This window comes from Micropterus dolomieu, linkage group LG21, assembly GCF_021292245.1.
Source record: "Micropterus dolomieu isolate WLL.071019.BEF.003 ecotype Adirondacks linkage group LG21, ASM2129224v1, whole genome shotgun sequence".
NCBI lineage: Eukaryota > Metazoa > Chordata > Actinopteri > Centrarchiformes > Centrarchidae > Micropterus > Micropterus dolomieu.
This window is the reverse complement of record NC_060170.1, coordinates 16749147-16762347: the sequence shown is the minus strand read 5'-3', so window position 1 is coordinate 16762347 and position 13201 is coordinate 16749147. Positions and strand designations below refer to the sequence as shown.

At 40.9% G+C, this 13201-nt stretch overlaps 1 protein-coding gene across 2 annotated transcripts in view; it reads left to right on the top strand.

Moving 5' to 3' along the window:
- Window positions 1-8102: 8102 nt before the first annotated feature.
- Window positions 8103-13201, top strand: part of LOC123961009 (LHFPL tetraspan subfamily member 2a protein-like) — a 13221-nt gene continuing 8122 nt past the window's right edge. The window contains exon 1 of one of the 2 annotated variants that reach the window (XM_046036092.1): window positions 8103-8246. The gene's annotated coding sequence lies outside the window, so the exon portion shown is untranslated. Of the gene's footprint in view, window positions 8247-8502; window positions 8522-13201 lie in introns of those variants that run through there. The other variant, XM_046036094.1, reaches the window with a different exon arrangement.

The window sequence follows — 13201 nt, the reverse complement described above, 5'->3', positions numbered from 1 at the left end:
GCAAGAAAGTGAAGAATCATATTTCCCAAAATGTCCACCTATGCCTTTAAGCCAAATGTTTTTATGTCTTGTTTATAGTTATGTTTCACATCTGGATAAAAATACGCTCAGACAAACAGGAAACATGAAGGTCAGAAAGACTGGGAATCTTTAACCTTTAGCATGTGAGTGGTTACCAAACAGAGCAGCCAAAAAAACAAAACAAAAAGAGTTACTAAATGCTCACACTGGAGGGAAGGGTGATGCCTGTGTTCACACAACCCAGTCATTCATCAAACTCCTCACAGGCAACTTTAATGTAATGTTCTTTTGCCCTGGCCGCATTTAGAAAGGAGTGGTCTGTTTACTGTAAGGTGTAACAGTTTTCCTTGCAAAGGCAGCACCATAACAAACCTTCTGAACTTCTTTCCTCAGGCTTGAGTGTTTACACGTACATGTGTGTTGCACAGTTTTTAGTGAGTGTTTGTCAACATGTTTGAGTGTATGTGTATTTACGTGTAAGAGCAGAAATAGCTCTAATGTGTCAAGTATCACTGAAGTGCTGAGTCAGGAAGCTGATCTCCTCTATCAAAGAGACTCTAAATTCCAAGTGCACACTGAAGCGTAAGACTGTTCTGAAATGACCTCCAAATGCACCAAAGGGATCACTGCTCACCATGCACACTGCCCACATTACAAAATGTTGAATGACCAAACGGCTTATGCAACATTTGTACATAAATAGTTTTTAGAAAGGCATCTTTCTCTTCCAGTGATCACCATCTTTTAGGTACAAGGTTTTAAAGCTCTTCCTCTCTATCTCCTTCTCTTTTTTTCACAGAAACCACATCAAGAGTTACTACATGTGGGGCCTGGTGAAATTACGCCATAGATTCAGTTTTATGAAATCTATTTACGTTGTGTATTTCTACCATATCTCATTTCTTCTGAGTTATTCCAGCTATTCGAGTTGGAGTATCAGGCGCTGACCAGCAGCTGCACTGAGTGACATTTTCTCTTTGTAGCCAAAACTTCTCGCAGGCTGAGGCTAGAACTGAGGCCAGAACGGAGGCCGTCCATGCAGTTGAAAAAAGACTGACGCAAGCAGAGGGTGAAAGGACAAAAATGATAAGAAACGGGGTCTGATGGCTAATGTCTGATGGCTGATGGTGGGAACTGGAGCTGGTATGGTTGAAAGGATGAGGGTTTGGAGTGATGCTGGCTGGGAAAAAGACCAGATTTGACACATGAGGGTGGAGGAGGAGGAGGGTGCACAAAATTGCAAGTTTGCAAGCCTGGATCTTTCTGTGGCGACACACATTTGACCTGGGCACTGACACTGATAAAGCTGTGGTTAACAATTGACTCCTAACAAACTGATAAAGTGTTGGACTTGTCACATGCTCTATTGGCCAGGTGGCAACAGAGAGAAGCTTGTGTAACACCCCAAATTGTAATTCTTGACATTAGATTATGTTTCTGAATTGTAACCTGCATTGTGAGTTATGGTAATGCTGTTGTTATATGTTGATTATTGGTGATCTTGCCCGTTTTTCTTCAGTGCGCAACAATATGTCATTGCACATTCTTGTTTACTGGCCTGAGTTTGTGTGTGTGTGTACGTGTATACAGCCTGTGCTGAGTGCAGTAAAAGGATGTCCATCAGAGCCTTTAGAGCCAAACTAACCCACCTCTTGATGTCTTTTCTTCCTATAACCTTCACACATGTTCTGTTTTCGGTGTTGCTTCACTCTCTCCTCTCCTGTTATAGAGGGACTGTCTGTGCAACTGCAGCCTTCTGTTTACCTCCACCCCTTCTTCTGGTCCAATCACAGCTCAAGCTGAAGAAGACATTCTGCTGAAACTGTCCATTTTTTGTGGATTTGTAGGCCACAGACAGATAAATAGGGAGAGAGACACTGAGTGAGTGATTGAGGAGAGAAGGAGAGGGAGATCACTCTGTGACCTAATAAACTGGTTGTAGTCTTTGAAGGCTTGTTTTTTTTTTATGTCTCTTGTGTTGTATAAAGACACTGGTTGTAAGAAATAGCATCTGTTAGCATCATGACCCACTTCTTCTTAGTTTTTTAAATGTACTAAACAAAACTAAGGTAGTAAAGTAAGTGTACAATGTAATACTACTTTGAGACACAAGAGGGCATGATTGTACACTTTTTTCAGTATAGGCTTTTTGCTCTTGCATTCAGACAATGAAACCAATAAACAATCCATATGCTCCCATGCAAGAGGTCACTGAACTGTTTGATATAGTATTAGAAATATGTGAATGATTAAGGTGATTAAGGCCTTTGCGGTCACCAGATATCAATCCAGTTGAAATCAAAAACATTCAAAACACCAAATGAGGGAAGGTCTTTTGGAAGAACAATGTTCATCCTTTTTGAGCACAGAAGCTGTTCGTTCGGCTCGTGGTGGCCCAACGCCTTTCTAAGACACTTTAAGCCATGTTTTTTACTTTTTATTTTTCCTTTCTTACTTTCTGTGGAGAATCAACCTCCCAAATGCGTCGAATGAGAAAAGTAGAGAAGTAAACACTTTTTTAAAATGCTTAGTTTGTGAACAAGTGCAGGTAGTAAAAGGAACTCAAAAAAGGCCTGTAGTCAGAATTGCAATGTGTTTCAAACACGTCACACTTCCTCAGGAGTCAAGTTTAAAGCTTTCTGACTTCCTTTTGCCTCAAAAGTGTTTGCATTTGTGCACAAACAAAATGTCTTCTCATATCTCTACATTTAACATCTTCCCTCCTTTTTCATTCTATGTCCTTCAATTTGTCACCAACATACAGTTTTGTATTTGTATTATAATAACAAAGACACAGAGTAGTACTAGGACTTAACTAAAGTAGTTGCTGTTCAACACGGGTGAACATAAACTTTGTGAACTTGTTAAAGTTAAGAGAGGGACGGTTTGAACCAACGCACTTGTCGTTCACTGTAATAAAGTAGCTCTACAGCTTTTCATTACCTTCTTTTCATTATCTCTTGGCGAGAAAACACTGTAAACATGTCAAGCTGTACAGAGGTTTTACAGTAACTTGTCTTTGAACTGCTCCTTTTAATCTCAATGTGAAGTTTCACAGCCTGGCTGCAGAAAACTGAACAGCGCCAGCCTGCCAAATGCACATGAAAAGACAATCAGTGCAGGGGAATTTATCATCAAATAATAGCCAGATGAGCCAGTAAAATGTATATATCATATGAAGATTTAAGTAACTGTGAGCAGCAAATCATTGACCAAAACCTTATATCCTTGTGTGCATTTTCTATATTTTAAATCACATAGGACAAACTGCTCATGAAAAGCATGCCTGAGGAATGACCCTCTTCAAAAATCAGATCGAGTTAGATGGTATGCGTTGTTTCTCTTTTGTTTGTTAGCAACCACAGACATGTCCAAACACAATTCATGAAGTCACCTGCATCCAAGACTTTGGCAACTTTTGAAATTTATTTTGGCAAAACAAACAGCAGTGCAAAACTGTTGATGCTAGTCAGGTTTTAATGCTTAATGTGATTTTACGGGAAATGTGTCAGTATTTTAGTTCATTCCTTGTGTCCGCAGGTTGTTAATATGTGGAGAGTAGCAGAAGGTTTGTCAGATAAATAAAATTTGGATAAGCAAAGAGTCCAAATATTTGTAAAGCTAATGGTGAGCCAAAGTACTCAAAATACTCTGAAAATTCACCATATAAGATGAACTCTATGGGTGTTTGTGTGCACACTCATGAGTCAGACACAGATTGAATAGCCCTGCTGTTTTTGTAGATGAAATGAGACAACATTATTATCCATCATGAGAAAAAAATAAGACATCAGAGCATTTTCTTTCTAATAAAGTCATGACTATAGTCATGATTGGCTTGTCCCAGCAGGGTCTGTGTGCTCTGTTCGGGTGACCAAACTAATCTGTTATGTTCTTTGTTGCAGTGTTTTTGTGGTCCAAAGTCACCTCTATGTCATACCTTATTTCTGTCTTGTGTGTCCCAATGTGACCTCATTTCCAACATCAAACTGTATACTGCTGGGAAATCCCCCAAAACAATAACGTAAAATGATGGATGCTTTTTTTCTGAATACCAAGACTCTGACCACACCGCTGCCTACTGTATGTTTATGTTTACCTCACCGGTCTGAGGAATTTTAACCCCCAATTAACTTTCTTCAAGGACTGGCAGTATGTTTGTGTCAGAAAAACATGAGCACAAGTTATTTTAAGGGAAAAATAAGGCTTAGGAGATAAAAATTAATCTGTTTTGTCATTGTGCTTGTTTGGCATTGCTTTGTTAATATTCAATATCTCTTTCATGCTATCCAGGTAAAGTTTCACATAGTGTAAAGCCCTTGAATCAAGTGATAGTCATAAGGAAGCCAATTTAACAGCATATGTCCTCAGTCTAACTTCTTCAGTTATCTGCAGGTTTGAAAAGGTTACTTTGAAAAATTATTTTAAGCATCTCTTGGAGCCCCACAGAGCAGCCAGAGAGAAAAGTGTTCAAACTTTGACCCCTAAAAAGTTGTAACATTAATATGCATTTAAAAAGAGAATATTGTTCTTCTACCTTAGATCACATCAAATTGCAGTGAGAAGAAAGAAAAACTACCATATAGGTCGTTTTAGCCACACAAAATTAGACTCATGTTTTACGTTGACCAAAACGTTGACTACAGCAGCTTTCAGATGCAGGGGTGATCCGCACACCCTCATAAGTCTCCCACATTTCCAAGGCTGAAGGATTTTTGAGCAGAGGTTTTTAGCAACTCTTTAAATGCCATATCTGGTGCAGGACTTAACTTCACCACCATCTTGTCAATGTGGATTAGAGAAGCTAATGGCACATTCACAACTCAAACAAGTTAAAACTGGACAAATCTCCACGTTACAAGCGTGCTTGTAATCTCTTAAAATAAAGGAGTGTCTACTTTACAAATTCAAAGAGTTACAAAAGTTAAGCACTGACACCGACAAAGATTAAAGTCCAAACAAAAGAGCTTAACTTCTTATGATTATTTTGTCCATCCCATTAATCATCTTGACACACACACATCAGATTTACCCCATGACCCAATGGAGGCCCCCGAACCCCAAGTTGCGAACAGCTGCTTTATACTTTATGATGTATTTGTTTATGTGGAAGGATTTAGGCATCTGCTAAAATGTGTGCGTGTGACACAAGAATTTCTTTGGTTAGTTTTTGACTTGTGTTCTGAAAACTCAAATGGCATATTCTTGGAAACTTAAACACCAACACATATGATGTATGTGACATGATTTGTATATGGGTTATATTATTTAAAGTTAAAGGCCTACTGCTAGTACTTTTTTCACTCACACACACAAGCACACACATACACACACACACACACACACACACACACACACACACTCACACACACACACACACACACACACACACACAGTATCTGTACACATATGCACCAGGAATGGCATCATGGCATAATTTCTGCACAGAGCGTAACTTCCGCCCCACAGCCACTAACCATCATGCCCAATCATTTCTCCCAGACACCGTCTCACAAGTCCTGTCTGCATTTCCCATGAAGTTGCCCTGCAGCTAAGAACATCCTCCTGCCTCTGAGACCGGAGCATTGTCTTGACCAAACTTCTCTATTTTCAGACTTTTCTGCCTCCCACAGTGTTCTCACCATGATGACACACATGGACAGATCTGGTGTGGAGAGAAGGCAGGGCTCAACCAAAAGACACGTGGGCTCTCTTGCAGTGCAGAGAACGAGGCTTTGAGGCTGTGAAAAATGTCAGGAGGGTGGCGTGAAGGCCTGCACTTAACAAACTCCCACTGCAGCATCCCAGACAGGAAATGAGAGCTGGTGTTAACAGGCTGGGAAGAGGAATTGCTGGAGTGTTTTGAGGTCTTAAATGGCTTGTTGAAAATAACTGAAACATCATGCAGAGAGAATCAGTAAAATACCAGTGTGGTTTTTAAGTTGCACAGTCACAAACACTGCAAAAAAAGGGGAATATCCTAAAAACTCATGATAATCAGTGGTCACAAGTGCTGTACTTCTTGGGATCTTTGCTTACCATCATTTCAGACAGTCTAAACCCCATATGTATTTATTACACAGATGCATGTGAAGAAATTTGCTAAGAAGGAAAAAGACGTCCAACAAGCTTTTGCTGGGAAGACTAAAAAGTGCATTAAAGAGGCATTTAACATTTAGACATTAAGGAAATATGGGTGTCTGCCTGTGAGTAGCATTTTAGGGTGACAGTCCCATATCCTCAGCTACAGTTTGTGAGTCATATTAAGTGATGCTGCTTCTTGATGTTTAGTTTGGACTCTGTCAACTAAGTGCTGACTGCTACCTGATGGTCTGAGACTGATATCAGGAGATAATCGAGACAATCAGATTTTTAAACCAGACTTAAAGACAAACATTATTCTAAGATCCACCAGAAACCTGTGCCAAGACCTGAGAAAGATTGTTTCCATCCTGAAAAAAATAAACGCATGAATGTTTTTCCAAAGTTGTCTGCAAATGATAGCTCAGATACTTTCTATGTTGAGACTCAAGTAACTCTGAACATAACTGTGCAAGGTCTGCACTCATCTTATATGGACTTCCTCCGGCAAATTATGACCATCACCATATAACTTTGCCTACAAGCCACACAATCCTTCAAAACAAGCAGAGTGTCATTCACTTTTCCCTGCTGCAGTGTTGTTGCCCTCCCTAAAATGTTCATGCGTTCCCAGTGTGACAGTCTTCCCTGAGTTGTCACAGTTCCACATACCAAAATGTAATAAGTGTGGTTTATGTCTCTAGCTCAGCTCCCTGAGTGAGAAGAGAGGAAAGAGCAGGAAGAGACACAGCTTGCAGAGAGACGCTAACGGTCGGGAATATTTTCTGGAGCCTTCAATGAAGAAAACAACTACGTGATTCCACAACTAATTACCAGAGCTGTCATGTTAAAATTAAGTCTCAGGCATTCCTATATTAATCTCAAGTAAAATCTCAATACCATGTTTTTATGTATAGGACAAAATATGCTTTTCGCATTATTGCCAAGAGTTTGATGAGAAGATCAATACCACTCTCATGTCTGTGCGGTAAGTATAAAGCTACAGCCAGCAGCCAGTTAGCTTAGGTTAGCACAAAGACTGGAAACATTGGGAAACAGCTGGTCTGACTCTGTCCAAAGGTAAGACCCACCTCTAAAGCTCCCTATTGAACATGTTATATCTTGTTTGTTTAAGCCAAAGTGTAAATAAAGAATACAAATAAGTGTTTTTATTTTAACCAAAATGTTAAACTATTATTTTAAGTATAAATCATAATTCAATAATGTGCAGCTATGTAGGGGCACCATTTCCACCATTTTTGTAGGATTTTATGAGGTTGACATTTTAAGGTTTTTGCTTTCAAGATTCAAGGCCGAGTTAAGTCTGAAGTCCTAACCTTTAGTGAAGTCTAACTTGAATCAAGTCTACAGCTCTGCCAATAACACAGTAACACCAGTTGTAAACCACACAGTACAATACTGGAACATGCTGACTAAGGATGTCAACTGGATTTTTAATTATGCACATTAAAAATAAAGCCAACACTTTTATGTGTTTAATATTTTTGTTACAGGCTATTCAACTGTTAATATTTTGATGGGTTGATATGTTTGAAGTGAGCCATTGTATTACAAATCTCTCTTTTATATCAGAATCAGAATTAAAAGCTTTATTGGCCAAGCATGTGTAGCTACACACACACGGACGCACACACACGCACACGGAATTACTTCAATTTTAAGTGTCGCGATACCGAGAATAGAGAGAACCTGTCCTTTATTTTCCAAACATCCAGACGTTGAAATGCACTACACAGACAAAGAAAAAGCTGAAAGGAAGGAGCGTGAATAAATCAGGCTCTGCGCGTTTATTGGAGGAGCTCGTGGGAAGAGAAGTGGCGGAATTCAGGAACTCGACATCATCATCATCATCACCTCTGCAACTTTGGTCTTCTTCTTCTGTTTCTCTGACAAACGGAGCGGGGGAGGGGAAGAGGGTGGAGGGAGGAGAGAAAGGGGGAGAAAGGACGACGTCAGATGGTAGTGGGACGTCTTTATGTGAGAGGGAGAAGGAAAGAGAATAACGTCCTGAAGAAAGGAGACCCAGTGAATGAACGTTTGGAAAGCTGTGCTGCCCCGGGAAAAGAACCAGCGTTTCAAAAACAAAGGACAGCGTCTTCACTTTGCGCCTGCAACATCTACCAGTAAGTACAGGGTCAAGGAAACACACTGGAGCTGTTTTAGGCACTGATTTCACACATCTGCCTTTTTGGCTGGCAGATATTAATTCTGTTGCAGAAAGTGTCAGTAATTAAACTGTTCTTGGATTTACTCGTCACACACACACACACACCAATGCAAACATGTCTTGCAGGTTAATGTTCCTCTAACTGTCAGTCATCAGCTTTTTTATTGTCTTTTGCAGAGATTCAAGCTTATAATTGCATAGCAGTGTTAATTGGCAGCTGTTATTAAGGAGGTGAAGTTTGCATGCTTCATTGATTCACAGAGATAATGTTGAAGCTACTGCTGAAGGCAATTTGAATGGTGATATTTTGGTGGGATTTGGATTGGACCACACTCTGTAGCAGTTGCACATCTCAGCACAACTCCTTTTTATATTGTTTTTAATTCTTTACCTGTCTTTCACATGTCTGCCCTTTCTTTCCACCACAACCCCATGTCCTTGAAGTGCAGGGAGGAGGTCCATCTTATGCGAGAGCCACCCATGGAGCTCCCTGTCTAATATGCACCGCACTGAGAGGGGAAGTGGCGCTAGCCTACATCATAAACTAAACAAAGCCAGGAAAATGTTCAGTGTTTATTCTAGTTGAGTTCAAGGACACACTGTAGTGAAATTATGAGATGAGGGAACCACTACTGTCTTTCAGAAAGTGCCCTTCATCGAAAAACCTAGACTCAAAACCATTTACAGTGTTTCAAATCAGCTGTTTTTAATGTTCAACAAATTCCAGGAGTTATTTTATGAGGCGGTTATGATTTAATTGACTTTAGTGTCATTGCCCTAACCTGCCTACTTTTCCTAGAATGAGCTTTAACAACTCATAGATAACAAGTGCAGACTTGTTACTTGTCATTGGATGGAGCAACAGGATAGAGACAGGATAGGGAAATGTTTTCAGTCTTATTGGCTATATGTTAAATTGATCTATTGAGGTTTATACCAGACTTTAGAGAAATTGGCAATTCTGCATCTTCTGTGATTGATTTCATCCTGTACATATGTGTTTTGAACATCAACAGAAGAAGCTCAGTGATTTATTGGTAGAAGTAGTGCCTGTTCTTTACATTGTTAAATACCATAGGTCTAGAAGATTCACTGTTGTCCATTGAATTTACCAGTGTGCAGAAATCCAATTGTAAACTATCCTTCATGGATGCACTGACATTTGAAACTTTAGAGGCATCCACCACACAGCTGGATCCTAAAATTCTTTCATACAGCAGTTTTCACAGGTTAAGTAGTATTTTCCATGACAAGTAAACTGATTGTCTGATGTAAAATCATTGAAGTGTGCCTTTTCCCCCTGTTAGTGTTTTACTTAGCTTAGCTAAGCTTGCACAAGATTATTTTGTACCTGCTCACAACTATATTACCACTTTAATGGTAATATAATATTGATAAATGTTTGTTGTGATAGATTAAGCAAGTTTCTGCAAGTTGTCATATGGTTGCCATGTGGTAGCATTTAATAGAAACCAGTAGCTGCCTGGAAGGTAGAAATCTAAACCAAATTAAAACACGTGCAATGTATGAAGTAATACAAAGTTGCTGTTTAGTTAACATGCAAAAAAAACCACCCATGAGGTCTTTCAAACATGTCTGTAAAATGGACAGTGCCGAGTTCTTCGGGAAAAGAAGAAAGGAACAGTTTGTGTGTGCATCCATCATCTTTTCAGAAACAGATGAGACAGCTGAAGAAGTGAGGAGGGAGTAGAGAGAGTCCATGTCTTTTCTGTCTTTGTGTAAGTGAAATGTGAGGGTCACTGAGGGGCTTTGTACGTCACAAACTGTGGGGCCACTACACAGTCAGTGTGGGGAGTGAGGGGCCGGGGTGTTGCACAGATTGAATAGGTTAGGGGCCAAAGCGGCCCGTCTTTAAGAATGAGAGAGTGCATTCTGGGCAGAGGGTGGCATGTCTTTGAGAGCTGAAGAGTGAGTGAGGGGGCCGGTGTCGGCACGTCTTTCTGCAGCCTTTGTTGAGTTGAGTCGCACCAGATGAAGAGCGACGATTTTATTCAGGCTTTTTGGCACACACACACACACACACGAGCTTGGTTGATACTTTTCTCCGGGGAAGTCATGCATTTTGATCCAGTTATACACTGGACGAGTGAGCACAGGATGGCACCTTTCACAGTTTATGGGTGTGTATTTGTTTTTGTGTTTGTGCGTCAGTAAAGTGGGCTGTATTGTTTAAGCACACTGTTGGAGGGCTTCTCACTGTTGACTTGCTGTTTACATTTTGGGGCCTCCTATTGTCATCGAAACCTCGGGCTCCCCTGGTTGTATTTCAAAGCTAGAACTGCTGGCATACTTCGCTCTTCATACACTGTCGGGGAATAACATTTAACTTTTTACAGCTTGAATTGTTTTATAGTGTTTAATCTGGGTCTGTAACATAAATCTAAACTAACTCTGGAGCACTAAACATGCATTTGATGGCTGCCATCACTCACTAGCTGAAGTTGAGACACAAGTTGTGGTAAATGCCTATCCATGGGAAACATTTTCTCCTCTTGCAACTCTTTCATTCATTGTTTATGAAAGGCTACAAAAGAAGTGGCTCACATGGTTATGGTTAGCAAGAAAGAGTTCTCGAAGAGAGCAGCTCTGATTGTTTCATGATATCTATGAGGACTGAGAAATCTCTGTGTGAACCAAAGAAAGTTTGGTTAACAACTAATCTTTGTGCTTCTTCTCTCATGCTTTGTGTGTTTTGACGACTCATTACCTCTGTCTGTAGTGTAAAGAATGCTGTGAAAGCAGGTGGATGTTTGCCTCCCTGAGGCTGCAGGTTTAGGTGTGACATTCAAAGGGGAGCCATAATGTACAACCCATGTGTTAGGTGTAAGTTCTCTCATACTTTATTGTCTGAAAGGGTTTGTTCTCTCTCCACCTGTGATGGTAGATGTGGTTTGGGTTTCACACCTTTCCAGATTTGCCTTTCAGACTGCTGGGAGAGAGCTTGGTGTCGATCTGTTGTTCAGTAGATACACAAAAATGAGCTGTGATGAAAACAAGCCATTGCTGCAGGGCATGGGTGCCTCTGTTCCGGCTAATGTCATGGCTTGCCTGCTGTTCTTACATCGTACACTTTGCCATGTCAGAACAGAGTCTTGATTAAGAAGTGAGAATGAGGCCTCTCCTTGAAAATTAATAAGAAGTTGATTGGGAAATTGAGAACTGAGGGGGTGATATTGTCCAAGTGTTTGGGTGGTTCAATATTCAAGCTACATTGCTTCATTCTCCCTCACTTCACCCAGAGCTCAGCTGCTTGCATTCTTTTATGAAAGAGGGATATGTTTGGTCCTGCCCATCTCTGATGTTTCATACTACTTTCATATCTCTTGGGGTTTGTTTCTGATTTTTGGAGATACAGAGGGAAATTAGACCCTCATCAGTGGCCTGTGATTTCCCCACTGTCCACATCTCGTTTGAGTATCTGTGTGGCCCTGAAGATGGTGAACCAGCCTCGTATGTGGTTTTGGTTTGAGGGCCTTCCTCCTGGCTGGTCCAGATGCATGACCAGACCAGACCAAACACAGCAGCTTAGGGAACAGATTGCCCTTGTTTGAGGTTTCTGGTTCAGGATGTGTGAGTTAAGAAAAATGAGCTAATGGAGTCCTCCCAGCCCAGATTAGCTGGGAGTGGGGTCATCCAATCTGGGTGGGTGATCCACCGGCTCAGATACACTTATCTAAACAAGGGCATGCCCATTATAGAGAAACAAAAGCATTTCTATCATCTCTCTCAATTTTGTAATTCATGTCCATGAATGGAATTGTTTCTTTCAAACTCTAACGGCCGTGTCTAACCTTCCCTTTACAGACCAATCTGGGTCAATTGTACTTTAGATCTCTCAACTACCCACCTTCAGACCTCATTCACTTTCACCCTCTACAACAGACTGTAGTGGCCAGCACGCATTACCTCAGCACCTTGGCATGCTACCAGAGCCTTCAGCTTCATATCTCAGACCAATTACTCTAGATTTACTACACAGCGACCTCCTCTAACTAACGGCCAACTGACTGACCCACATACAGTATTCCTCGTATCCACTGCTTTGTCTGGCGCTTTGAAAGGGTTTGGCTCAAGCTGATGTTCCTGTTCATTAGTAAAAACTTTATTGAGCATACAGCCTGCTTGGCCAGCAGGTTTTCCCAGCCAAACTTGTAGTCCACATGGCTGGCCGTTGGCCCATGGGTTGGATTTTTTGTAAATTCCATGAGTGAAAGCTTGTCTCATAGCAGCAAGGAGACTGTTCATGTTGGCTTGCTGAATGAAGGATTGAAAAACTGTGTGTAAGTTGGCTTCAGGCCCTCTCAACGTGCATCTTATCCTGTGTGGCAGGCTTGGTTTCTGTCAGGACAAAAGAGCAGAGTGTGGGAATGAGCAGGTTCAGATCAGATGCAGAACCACATCACTGCTGGTCAGTTTTCATCTTGTAGCATATCTATTGTATCATCAGTCAAACTCAGCATCATGGAGGATTCATGAAAGAAGCATAAGACTCCATGACCTGTCAGTGTTGGTGATGATACATATCTATGACGGTGACTCCACAGGCACATGGAGAGCTGCAGTAACAAAGATCTGACAGTTTGAAGATATTTATCTTTCAAACGCAACTGGGAGGCAGAAACCCACAGCGCCTTCTTCACCAGGTTATGAATAAGTCATAGTTCTTAGTGTCTCATGTGCCGTGAAGTGTAAAATACTCCTCCCTCAGCCCTCACATAAACACACAGAATATCTTGACCTTGCCAAGGAAGTGCTGTTCAAGCACTTTCCCAGAAGTCTGTTCAACAACCAGCAAACAAGCGGAAAGTATTCATCAGTTTCAGGATGTATTGACCTTTCTGTACTGCAGCACACACATATACACACAGACACATGCATGCAACCCCCCCC